General features: G+C 37.0%; 2 long non-coding RNA genes across 2 annotated transcripts; one reads left to right on the top strand and one right to left on the bottom strand.

Moving 5' to 3' along the window:
• Positions 1–1,695: 1,695 nt before the first annotated feature.
• Positions 1,696–5,341, top strand: LOC113300026. Its single transcript, XR_003335355.1, has 3 exons — positions 1,696–1,834; positions 1,917–1,975; positions 3,574–5,341. It is a non-coding gene; the product is annotated as an uncharacterized LOC113300026 (long non-coding RNA).
• A 189-nt stretch (positions 5,342–5,530) lies between these two features.
• On the bottom strand, positions 5,531–8,394 carry LOC113300027. Its single transcript, XR_003335356.1, has 4 exons — positions 8,259–8,394; positions 6,327–7,025; positions 5,955–6,134; positions 5,531–5,825 (listed from the first exon to the last, which is right to left on the bottom strand). It is a non-coding gene; the product is annotated as an uncharacterized LOC113300027 (long non-coding RNA).
• Between the last annotated feature and the right edge of the window lie 2,689 nt (positions 8,395–11,083).

Here is an 11,083-nt window from a genome sequence, read left to right as displayed (position 1 = left end):
GGGAATAATTAGGCATGTCGTATTGTCACGAAGTAAGACCTCAATAGAGTATGTTAAGGCGAGGTTGATGGATCGTTATTCGCAAGAATAACAAGCGCCTGAGACTTCTTCGACTTAAGACCCTTAATGACAGGGTGTGGCGCAATAAGACCTTAACTAGGAGGCGCAATAAGACCTCGTAGAGCAGCAAGGGAAAAAAAATATGTTCAAGAGGCAAAAGAAAGAAATAACATGAAATGAAATAAAATAAAATAGACTTGGAGGCAATGAAGTGATGCAATGCAAGAGCTAAAGTTGAACGAAGTCGTGGATGGAGCGAACCTGGAGTAAAAGCGAAACTGATGATGCAAAGAAAATGGGCACGCAAGGAACAATGTGAAGATCAATGGACGAACGAAGAACCAAAACCATGCAACGAGGAACCAAAAACAACACGAAGCGAGACCAATATCTTCAAAACTTAACGAACATAAGGCGCTAAACAAAACAAGGGCAGAGGCAACAAAGGAGCATCATATTAATTTTGCTTTGGATAGCTAAAGTTCCTTCACCCACCGAAGCAAAAGGAGGCACACATATAGTGGACAAGGGAGATACGCTCACGACAAAGGAGATATGCTCGCGAGAACGACGGAGGAAGGCAAAGAAGGAGGCGACGAAGAGACGGCAACGAAGAAAAGGATATGAGAAGGGCGATGGAAATAACGAGATGGGAAGATCAAAGATACGAAGATGAAAGGAGACAAGAAAACAAAAGGCAACGCGAAATAAATCGGAGACACGAGGAAGAGCTTCGATGAGGAAAATGAAGGCCTGACAAAGTGAGAGGCAACCGTCGCGCATAAAATGAAGAAACTTGAACCAGGAGGTCTTGGACGAAATGACGCTGATCAAAATCTTAGACATGAGGAGTCAAGACGAAGGAATCATGTTCCACGAAGTAAAAACGCGGGATACAAGCAAAGAAACAACCAAGGACCAAGGTTTGGAGAAGGAGCAAGCGGTTGGAGGCCCGGAGAGAAGGAAAGACATCAGTGGCAGGGGAAGGACAAGAAACCGTAACACGACGAAAGAACAAGATGAGCGAAGAAGCTGAATCCATGAAGGAACCTGTCCGAATCATGAAAGTCGGGGCTATCACGGAGGAGGGGACGAATCGAGGAGAGGTGGAGAAGGAGGATGCTGACGAGGATATGACATCGAAAGAACCATGTAAGACACCCCGTCGAGTAAGATACCAACCAGAAAAGCAAGATCGAATGGAATAACGAGGCGACCGGATGACACAACAAGGGCATGAACGCAACAACAAAGTGGTGATGGGTAACTCGCAAGAAGGAGATGCAAATTCAGAAACGATAACGACTTTGTAACAGACGGAGAAATTTAATTTGGATTGCGGGCTCGAGTCTAACCCACGCATTTGTTGCTGGGATCGCGCAATGTGGGTGCATGAATCCCAATGTTGTCGTGTCTTCAATTTGGAATCGAGGTGAGTGCCTTGAGTCGTAGGTTGGGTGTCATTAACTCATTTAGCCATCCCTTATAATTAGAGAAGAGTCTAATTAGTGTTTTCATGCACTTGACTAAGATTATAGTTGACTACTTGACACCTGGGTGTGTATGTGTCACAAGAAAAGAATGGGCATTCTCGTCGTTTCAAAGTTTTTTTGTTCATAAATGTAAAAAGATAAATTTTATTCTTCTTGTTCTGTCCGTCTCCCCCTCTCGTTCTTCACTCTCCCTCCCCTGTTGATGAGAAGCAAAAGAAAATCACAATTTCTTTCCACGAACTCCGAAAACCCATTTATGGGATTGAAATGGTTGTTCCAAGGTACGGTTTTCTTCCATTTCTTTTTCTTCGCAACACATATTCAGTCATGATTGATTTGGTTGGGTTTGTTTTGATATTTCAGAAATTGTCACTTGTTCTTTCAAGACGTGGTGATTGATTTATGTTGCTATCTGCGTTACGGTAGGGGGTTTTTCCTCTTCTATTACGAACTGATTTCGTATCGATTGATTTAGTTTGATATCATCTGTTTTTGCTTGGTTTGATATCATTTTGCTCTTGCTGCCTTCTTTATTTCGATGTCCTGATTTTTGGAACATTTTACAATTTGTTTAACCATTTTTGAAAATCTGGAATTGATTATTTGAGTTGTTAACCATGTATTTAAGAAATTTTGTTTATAAGCTTCCTTCAAATTATTTGCGTATTGCATGACAGGGTACTTGGTTTCAAATCCCATATTTTCTATGTGTTAATCCTTCTATATTGAATTCTGTGTAATTTTTGACTCTTATTAATGGATTTTACGAAGACTAAGCATGTTTGCATTCTTTGGGTTTGGTTCCCTTTTCCAAATCAAGTCTTGATTTTAAATTTTGAACTAACATATTAGCTGTTTGCAAAAATGACCAAGTGAATCCCTCTTTTGTTTTTATATCATCCATATATCCTGACCATGATCTCATCTCTTAAATGATTCATGTTGATTTCAATTTTTAATTGATCCCTACAGATTCACAAGTTTGTTTCTTAAAGAAATGGTTGGAATTAACATTTTTGCTTTTAAAACGGTGGGCATCAGTTGTTTGTGAAATTGTTTAGAAAGCACCCATTCTTTAGGTGCTACTGTTGACTTGAGTTCAAAGTCTAATGATAAAGAGGTTTCCATTCATCGTTTTCCTATGAAGTATAGTCTTATTACTCTATTTCACAAGTTAAAAACCTACTGTGTTACACTAACACTTGGTTTGTAAATTTTATATCAATTTTTCCCTTATGGTTCCATTTCTTTTCCAAAATCTCTTCATTTGCTTTATTATCAAAATGCCTTGTCGGGTGTTTTTTCATTTATCGTAAACTGATGCCATGTTTTAGTTTTTCAGAAACTAGACCTTGTCTTATTGGATGACTTGAAGCCAACCCATTGAACTGCCTATGCTACTAGCTTGTTTTGGTTTACCTTCCATGTTGGTGCAACTCATTTTAAACTGTATGATACCTTATAAACTGGACTGGTTGCTTTACAATTTCTTTATGCTGAATCATTCTCTTGATTTGTTATAGAATGATGTACTCTTGTTAAGACTTTAAGAGATGATTTGATGCATGTGGATTATTGAATAATTTTCTTTCTACAATGAAATTATTGAAATGTAAACTTGCTGCAATTTTTATTGGGAGTTTGCCTTTCTATGAACTAGCATAATAGGAAGCTAGACGACTCTACTTTAGGACCGTCAGGCCCACTGGGGCACCCCACCATCTCGGTGGCTACCCGGAAGATCGTTGCGGCAACGATGGCTTGTAACCAGAACTACCCTGGCGTCGGCACTGGCCTTTGTAAGGAATAGAGTAATTTTTATCTGAATTTAAATAGATGGCAGCTTGCAAATGTTTGTGAACAAATGCTTTACATTCACTTATGAATTTCAGATTCTAGTTTATGCTCTTTTGATGCTTCGAGCTTTTGGCATTTTATTTGTATATCTTTTGGCACTCAATTATCGTTATATCTCCTACTGGGCTGTGGGCTCACCCCGTTTTGTTTTGTTTTCCCACAGAGTTTGGATCTAGATCGATGCAGTAAGCCGAAAAAGCTTACGATAAGGGAGCTATGGACACAATATCGGTATATGTTGTTGTCCTTGTATATATATATATCATGGGCTGTGTTGTGTAGTTTTCCTATGGGTGCTAAATGATATTTTCTTTACATGTCTTTCTGCCTGTACATGTGTACAAACTAAAGAATTATCTCGGGTTAGACAGAATAATTTTTACACTCCTTTTGACTGTCCAGTTTTCATTTTCATTTTCTTTCATCGTCAGCATGTCGACATTTCTTAAATCATATTTGTTACCTATTTGGAATTCTTTTTATTTGAACCATAATGTGTATATGTCATTCTCTGTTTTGAAATTCCTGCTGGAACTTGAAGATAGTAGCAGGCCTTGTTTTCTATATTTCTTTCTCTTACGGATTTACTTAAATTAATACTTGTTATATTTATGTGAAGTGTGTACTCATCACCATTATGTTTCATTTTGGATCTTTGAAACTCATTTAATTTAAGTTTGGATCTATGCAGTCAACTACGAAGTGTACTTAACATCTATACATATTGATTTTCCAGCATTCTTCTGAGTATTGATGCCCTTAATTGCACATTTTATGTTTGAAAATAATGGACTCGTTTAAACAGGCTATGTTGGATTTTTATGGACAAGAATGTACACATTTTTTCCACTGTCTAAACTCAGGCTCTTTTATGTACCATTTATATTTATCGTTTAATACTTCTGAGTGCGGAACGGGGTTTAGTCTTGCTGGAGGGGCTGGATCTGGCTGGATCCAGCCCGCTAGAAGGGAAAATTCACCGGTCCGTTACATACTTCGTCCCGTAAACGGATCCTATATCGAGGGAAGGACCTTATAAAGATTACGAGGAAGAAAACGAACGAGGAATGCAGAGGAGAAGGCTACTAGTGGAGGTGAGATATGAAAATCATAGGCTAAGATGCGAAGAAGGAAGAAAGCGCGAGGATGAGAACAAACACAATAAGCGAGAAAGAAGCACTGGCGAACAAACACAATAAGCGAGAAAGAAGCACTGGCGAGACAAGAAGAGGGATCAGGAAATCTTACATGAGCCACGAAGATTGAGGTACAAGTGGGAAGAAGCAAGATAAGTCGCAATGGACAAAGGAGGAAGGCGTGCCAGCCACCCTAAACCCGTGCAGAGTTGGAAACAACACCAGAAGGAGAGCTAAGGCGGACTGACCGAAAGCAGGAAGGGTCACTGCGAAGAGATCGAAAGCCGCGAGGTGACAAAGCTGGAGGCCACCAGGTGAAGACTGTAAAGCCAACGAAGTAGGGATTGAACATGATGGCATGGACGTAATTAAAGACTATAAAGACGTGTTGAGGAATATCGGACTCAGCGGTCGATGACAATCAACAAAAGGGGAACATCGAGTGGAACAACGAGCAATATGTCGGCAAGGGAAAGGCAATAGAATTGACGGGGCTGTTGGAAATGATGAATAAATGTGCAAGAAGTTGACCAAGCAAACCCGATCTCATTACACGTAACACGACAAAATAATAGAGGCAAGACGAGATTGCAGCATTATTTTCTCTAAAGCAAAGGGGTAGCGTTGACGAAGATATCTCGCAAAGAAAAAACGTACAAGGGAAAAATCAAAGCGAAGCAATGAATGGATCCAACAACTCATGATCGATAACAACAAGATAAAAAACGTACAAGGGAAAAATCAAAGCGAAGCAATGAATGGATCCAACAACTCATGATCGATAACAACAAGATATGCTTCTATACAACAATTAGCGGAGAACCATGAATATAAGTGTGGGTGTAGCTATGGATTTTCCGTAGGTACACAGGCTACTAGTTTTTAAGAGATGAACCGAAATAGGTTATGCAAATGAAAACTAATTAATGAAAGCTTGGTAACTTGCAATGGAAAACACAAGTGATTCCAGTTAAGGAAATAGATTGCGATTCAAATTTGCTTAATACGGTAACATCAATTTGCAATGAGAGAACTGAATACCAATTCCAACAAGAAAAGAAAATCCTTTAAACAATATTCAGAAGTCAGAGATGAGTGCCCGAGGAAAGATAATCGATTCTAGATTAGGCGACAGCTGGAGAAACTTGAAAAACTTTCTCACCGTTGAAATAGTATCTGTACCAAAGCTCGAGCAACCATATTGTGAACCAATTTCCAGATGGATCAAATTGTCAAATGCGGGAAAATTGGTTATGAGGATATCGGTCTCTCTTAGAATCTAATCACCAAAAAAAATAAAAGAAAATAAAATAGTAAACCCACTGTATATAAAACAAAAAAACCATGGCTCAATAAAGCTGATACCATAATCATTTATGTAAGATTCATCTTAAGTATTTAGGCATACCAAGGACAAATGAGTTGGCATATATTTTAAGGAGCCTTGCACTTGAAAGCTTTTCCAAAAGCTTGACAAATACTCGTACTTCGTCGTGGGGGTATTTGTATCCCTCATACATATAAAAGCCTACATCTGCCTCAACTAGTGATGGAAAGCTATCAAGGACAAAGTCTTCCGGTAGATATTCTGCGTAACATATGGTCAATAGATTAGGAGCAGAAATTTTCATCGTAGACTTTGATAAGCGACAACGTTTAATGGACAAATGCTTCAGTGAGGGATTCATAATGCATAACCCTTCAGATATATCACAATGAGTCAACTCAACTTTTCAAGTATGGGAAAGTTAGAAATCAATCTTGTCAAGTTTTCACTTACAAAACGAAGCAACGTGAGCCGAAGTATCTTGAGCTTTGGAAAAGAAACTGTATTTGTAATAGTGAACTTGTCAGCCGAAGTATCTTGAGCTTTGGAAAAGAAACTGTATTTGTAATAGTGAACTTGTCGCCATCAGTCATATATTGGAATTTCAAATCCAAAATTGTCAATGAATCACAAATCAAAAATGAATCACAAATCAAAAATGATGGATGAAATTCAGAGTAGAAACTTAATCGTTTTCTGGATAGACCAAATTCTTCAACTTTACGATTCATAATAGTACTGATCCATCTATTAAATCGGGCATTATCAAAAAGCTCATCTAAATCAAGATAGAACTTCTGGATGTTAAGCTTTTCATGAAGAAGTAGTACTGTGTCCACAAAATTCATCAACCTTTTGGTTTCAGTTTTTTCTTGCTTCATTGTAGCCGTCTGAGTTCGCCAGTTACGAAAATCAAGTATAGTGATAGAATTGACAACATACTTCCATCTTTTGGATAAAATGCAGGTAGACGTACCACATTTGGTTGGAAGAAAAGATGGAATGTGATGGATTAGTGCATCAGGTAAATTACTTATCTTATCCTCTCCCAACCCCACTTTGCTTTACCCAAATACAGATTCCAAATGTGCTGTCCTGAAGAAAAGATGGAATGTGATTGATTTTCAGCACCATGATTCCAAATGTGCTGTCCTGAAGAAAGTAAATGGGAGTGAGTATAGAAGAAGCTTTACCCAAATACAGGTATCCAAACATTTTTTTCAATAAATGAACCCTTAATCTCCCAAAAATAAGAGTAAAAGCAAGAGATTATAAAATTTGCGTTAATGAGTTATCAGTAGAAGAGGCCATGTTCTTAGGTACAGAGACATTGCTTTACAGGAAAACACATGCATTTTCGGCCATGTTCCAATCAGGTAGGACCAGCGGCGAATCCATGATTTCAAGATAGGGGTAGCAAAAACAATAATACACAACAATAAAATCTGGCAAAGAAAAAGAAAAAAAGAACTCATCGCACATAATAGATTGTATATTAGCATTCATTGCACATAATAGATTGTATATTACAATGCCTACTAGCCTTTGATACACCTAATAGTATCCACAAAACACCCAAAAAATACCTTATATCCAGTATAATTACCCAAAAAATTGCAAATTGCAATTTCTACAAGAAAATACTGAATAGAAGTATTCATAATAGGATACTGAAGGTTCTTAGTGTGTTGAGACAAAAACGCTGAAATTCATAATCAAACAGAAATAAGAAAAGAGAACAAGAGAGGGACTCCGCAAAATAAAACATGAAAGGAGCACAAAGAAGCAAACTTCAGTTCGTACTTGGATATAAGTAGCAACTAAACAAAACAACAACAACAATAACAGAAAATTTGATTAAGAATAAAATCCCAGGCCAGATTTTATTGAATACTGATTATGAAGAATAATTAATACCTAGAGCTAGCTTTTGCGATCATGTAACCTGGCGAAACCGGCAAAACATTTCTCTATTTTAATGCTCTTCCGGTGCTCCTCTATTTCGGGCATAACCTCATTGACTAATTCAACTCTTCTAAACTAATTGGGGATGCCGATTTCAATTCTAATGTGCTCCATCAGAAGGTATCTCATAAAACAAATGGACAAGTAATGCAGTATACCCACCAGAGAAAACACATGGACAAATCCTTTTTCAGTTGATAACCAAAAACAAACATCAATCGATCCATAATCACACAGCAAGACAAAATAAACATCATGGAGTAACAAACGAAATCAGAGAATGCCCAAATGAACAAATGATGATACCCAGATAATGAAACCTAAAACTCTATACATCCCCATAAATCAAAACCTAACAGATCGTGAATGCCGGATAGAAAAATATTCCAAATATATGAAACAGAAAAGAAAAACAATCACCTTGCTCACGAGAATGAAAATTTCCCCAGTAAAGCTTCCGAGAATGAAGAATAAACAGTTCAAAAGCCTTCACCGCTCCCAAGTCCTGATGTCTCAAGAGGGTGTTTGAATTCTTTTAGATCCCAACGAGCATTTAGGTTTGTTAATTTTATGGACCTAATACCCCAGTTTCGATTAGGCTAAATATTATACAACGTACTGAACTGGACAATGGACTAGGCCCGGGGTAATGTTTTGTAGAAATTAACATTTAGTCCCAGATATGTTGGGCTATGGACTCTCAAGCCTAGTACAAGCAAATCCAAATTTACCCAATTACATAAGAGCTAATCCGAACCTGAACGTTGGGGTGAGCATGGACCGGTTTTTACCTCATCTGCATCCAATCCAATTCACTACGGATTTCAAATTTGACATCTGCATCAAATCCAACATCCAACGGATTTGCATCCAATGGATGCACGGATGATCGGATTGAGTCCGGATAATCCAATGGATTTGTGTTAGTTAAAATTTATAATGAAAAGATATAGTCAATATAGATGACTTCTTATAGAACCTACACAAATATAAAAGTGACATGGACAACACTCCCAACAAACACCTTAAAAATTCCAAATTATCTATATATTTTGCATAAACTATATAAATGAACTTAACCTAACGGATATGGATGTCAAACGGATTTTCAAGGTTGCATCCGGGCTCAATCCGTAATCTGTTGGATTTCAAAAATCTCATCCGCGTCCAACCCATTAGCAAACGGTTCAGGCATCCATCCGCAAAAATACCGTTGGTCCCGGTTAAATCCGCGGATTACGGGTAAAATGCTCACCCCTACCTGAACGATTCAGTCTAAAACCAATTTTTCCGAGGGAAAAAATACCCTTCTGCTGAGTAATATCAGTTCTTCGTATTTCAGTTTCCATTTTTTATTTTCATTTCATGGAAACAGCTCTCCCGAGAGAAGAAAATATCATAAAACCTGATCTCGTTGTTTCAATGAAACTTCAATCTTCAAACATAATTACAATAATCAAACAAGCACGGGATTCATCTTGAAAAAACTAAATCGTCATCATCAGTTCCTTCTCTTGAAGATTAACTCGAAATTGATGAATTTCTGTAAATTCGTATGAAGATTTCATCAATTAAAAGTGGTGTGAAAGATGAGAATATGTTATTATCATTTAATTTAATTGCTGATGTTACTTTATCGATTTTAGATTATTTTTTTACGATTTCAAAAACCTAATTTTTTTGATTTTAGTTCGAGTTTCTTATTTGATTAATGGAAAGAAGTTAGATCTATAATCCTCTAATTATTTTTTGCTTATCAATTGGTTTATATGATGATAAATCTTCTTGGTAGGAATGATCAAGGGAAGAATCAAACCTATGACTCAATCCAGATCAAAACATTCCCCTCATTGATGTTGATACCACCCCCAACTTTCACATAATCTACGATCTCTGCTGGCTTTATGAGAGGGTTGTGTCTGACACGCTCATGAATTAAATTGGTCATAAGATTTCTTGTAACAGTTGGACTCCTCAACTTATAACCACCACCACAAGTGTGCCCCCCCCCCCCCCCCCCCACATATTCCTTTATCTTAAAAACATCAATAGAACTACCAATGGAAGTTGCGTGAAGCTTCCATGAGCAACCATCCTCGCTGCATTTGGCGGTGAATCTCTGAAGGTCATTCTTCAGTTTCTTCACCTTATATCCAGTTCTCGAACAATGTTTCTCGCATGCTAAACATACAACATCAACACCACCATAGAATAACTGCTTTGTATCCTCAAAGATGTCCTCCCTACTATCTGAAAAAGGACATTGATAACCTCTTTGCCATCTTTCGGATAACTGTTTTTTGCACTCACAACTAAGTCTGCATTGCTGTTAACATCCATACGCCTAGAGAAACTAAATCCTCTATTTGAAATAAAATCCACGTGTAAATAAGCCGATTTCTTTGCAAAATGTAATGCAGCGAGACTTTGGAGCGATACATCCGCAAGAACATGGATCTACCTCTTCATTCTGACATAGTTAACAATAATAGTCGATGGAGTCAACCATCTCCACGCATTACAAAAAGGAAAACTTCAAATCCAATAAAGGTTGAAGACGATGTAACCAAATAGCCAATGTGGTATTGCTTTTGGTATACATGAGAGTAGCAAGAAATATTTAAATCATTACCAACGACAGACATGTTGACCCAGTAAAAAATGATTCAAAATTAACAAAAAACCATTGATAAGATGCATATTGATATGATATCGTACATATATACGAGTCTCTGAGTGGATATGTGCTATACATATTGATAAGTATTGACATGTACTACAATACTGTAAAAAAAGTATGATATATGCAATACGCATTGATATGTACTGATTTTCTGCATGCATATGTGCTATACATTTTGAAATGTATTAACATGTACTACAACATAAAAAAGAGCATGCTATATACAGTACATATTGGTATGAAATGTAGGATAAAATAACAAATATTGTAATACTTATCAATATGTACCGTGTCTATGGTTAACACTCAGATTCAAAAAAAAAAAATCAAACAAACAAAATATTGCTTAAAAGAGTAATTTCCTATAACGAATCTTCGCATATGACTTTTCCGCACTACAATATCATATCAAAAACAAAAACAAAAAAGATGATCAATTAACAAACATATCACGAAAAATACAAAAATCAAATTACAAAAAAATCACAAAAATTACTTAAAATTGAACAAAATGAAATTGAACAACGAAAAACGATTTAGTTGCTAATAGATAAAGAAATTG

The sequence above is a fragment of the Papaver somniferum genome, chromosome 7 (assembly GCF_003573695.1).
Source record: "Papaver somniferum cultivar HN1 chromosome 7, ASM357369v1, whole genome shotgun sequence".
Taxonomy (NCBI): Eukaryota; Viridiplantae; Streptophyta; class Magnoliopsida; order Ranunculales; family Papaveraceae; genus Papaver; species Papaver somniferum.
This window is presented reverse-complemented; position numbering and strand designations above follow the sequence as displayed.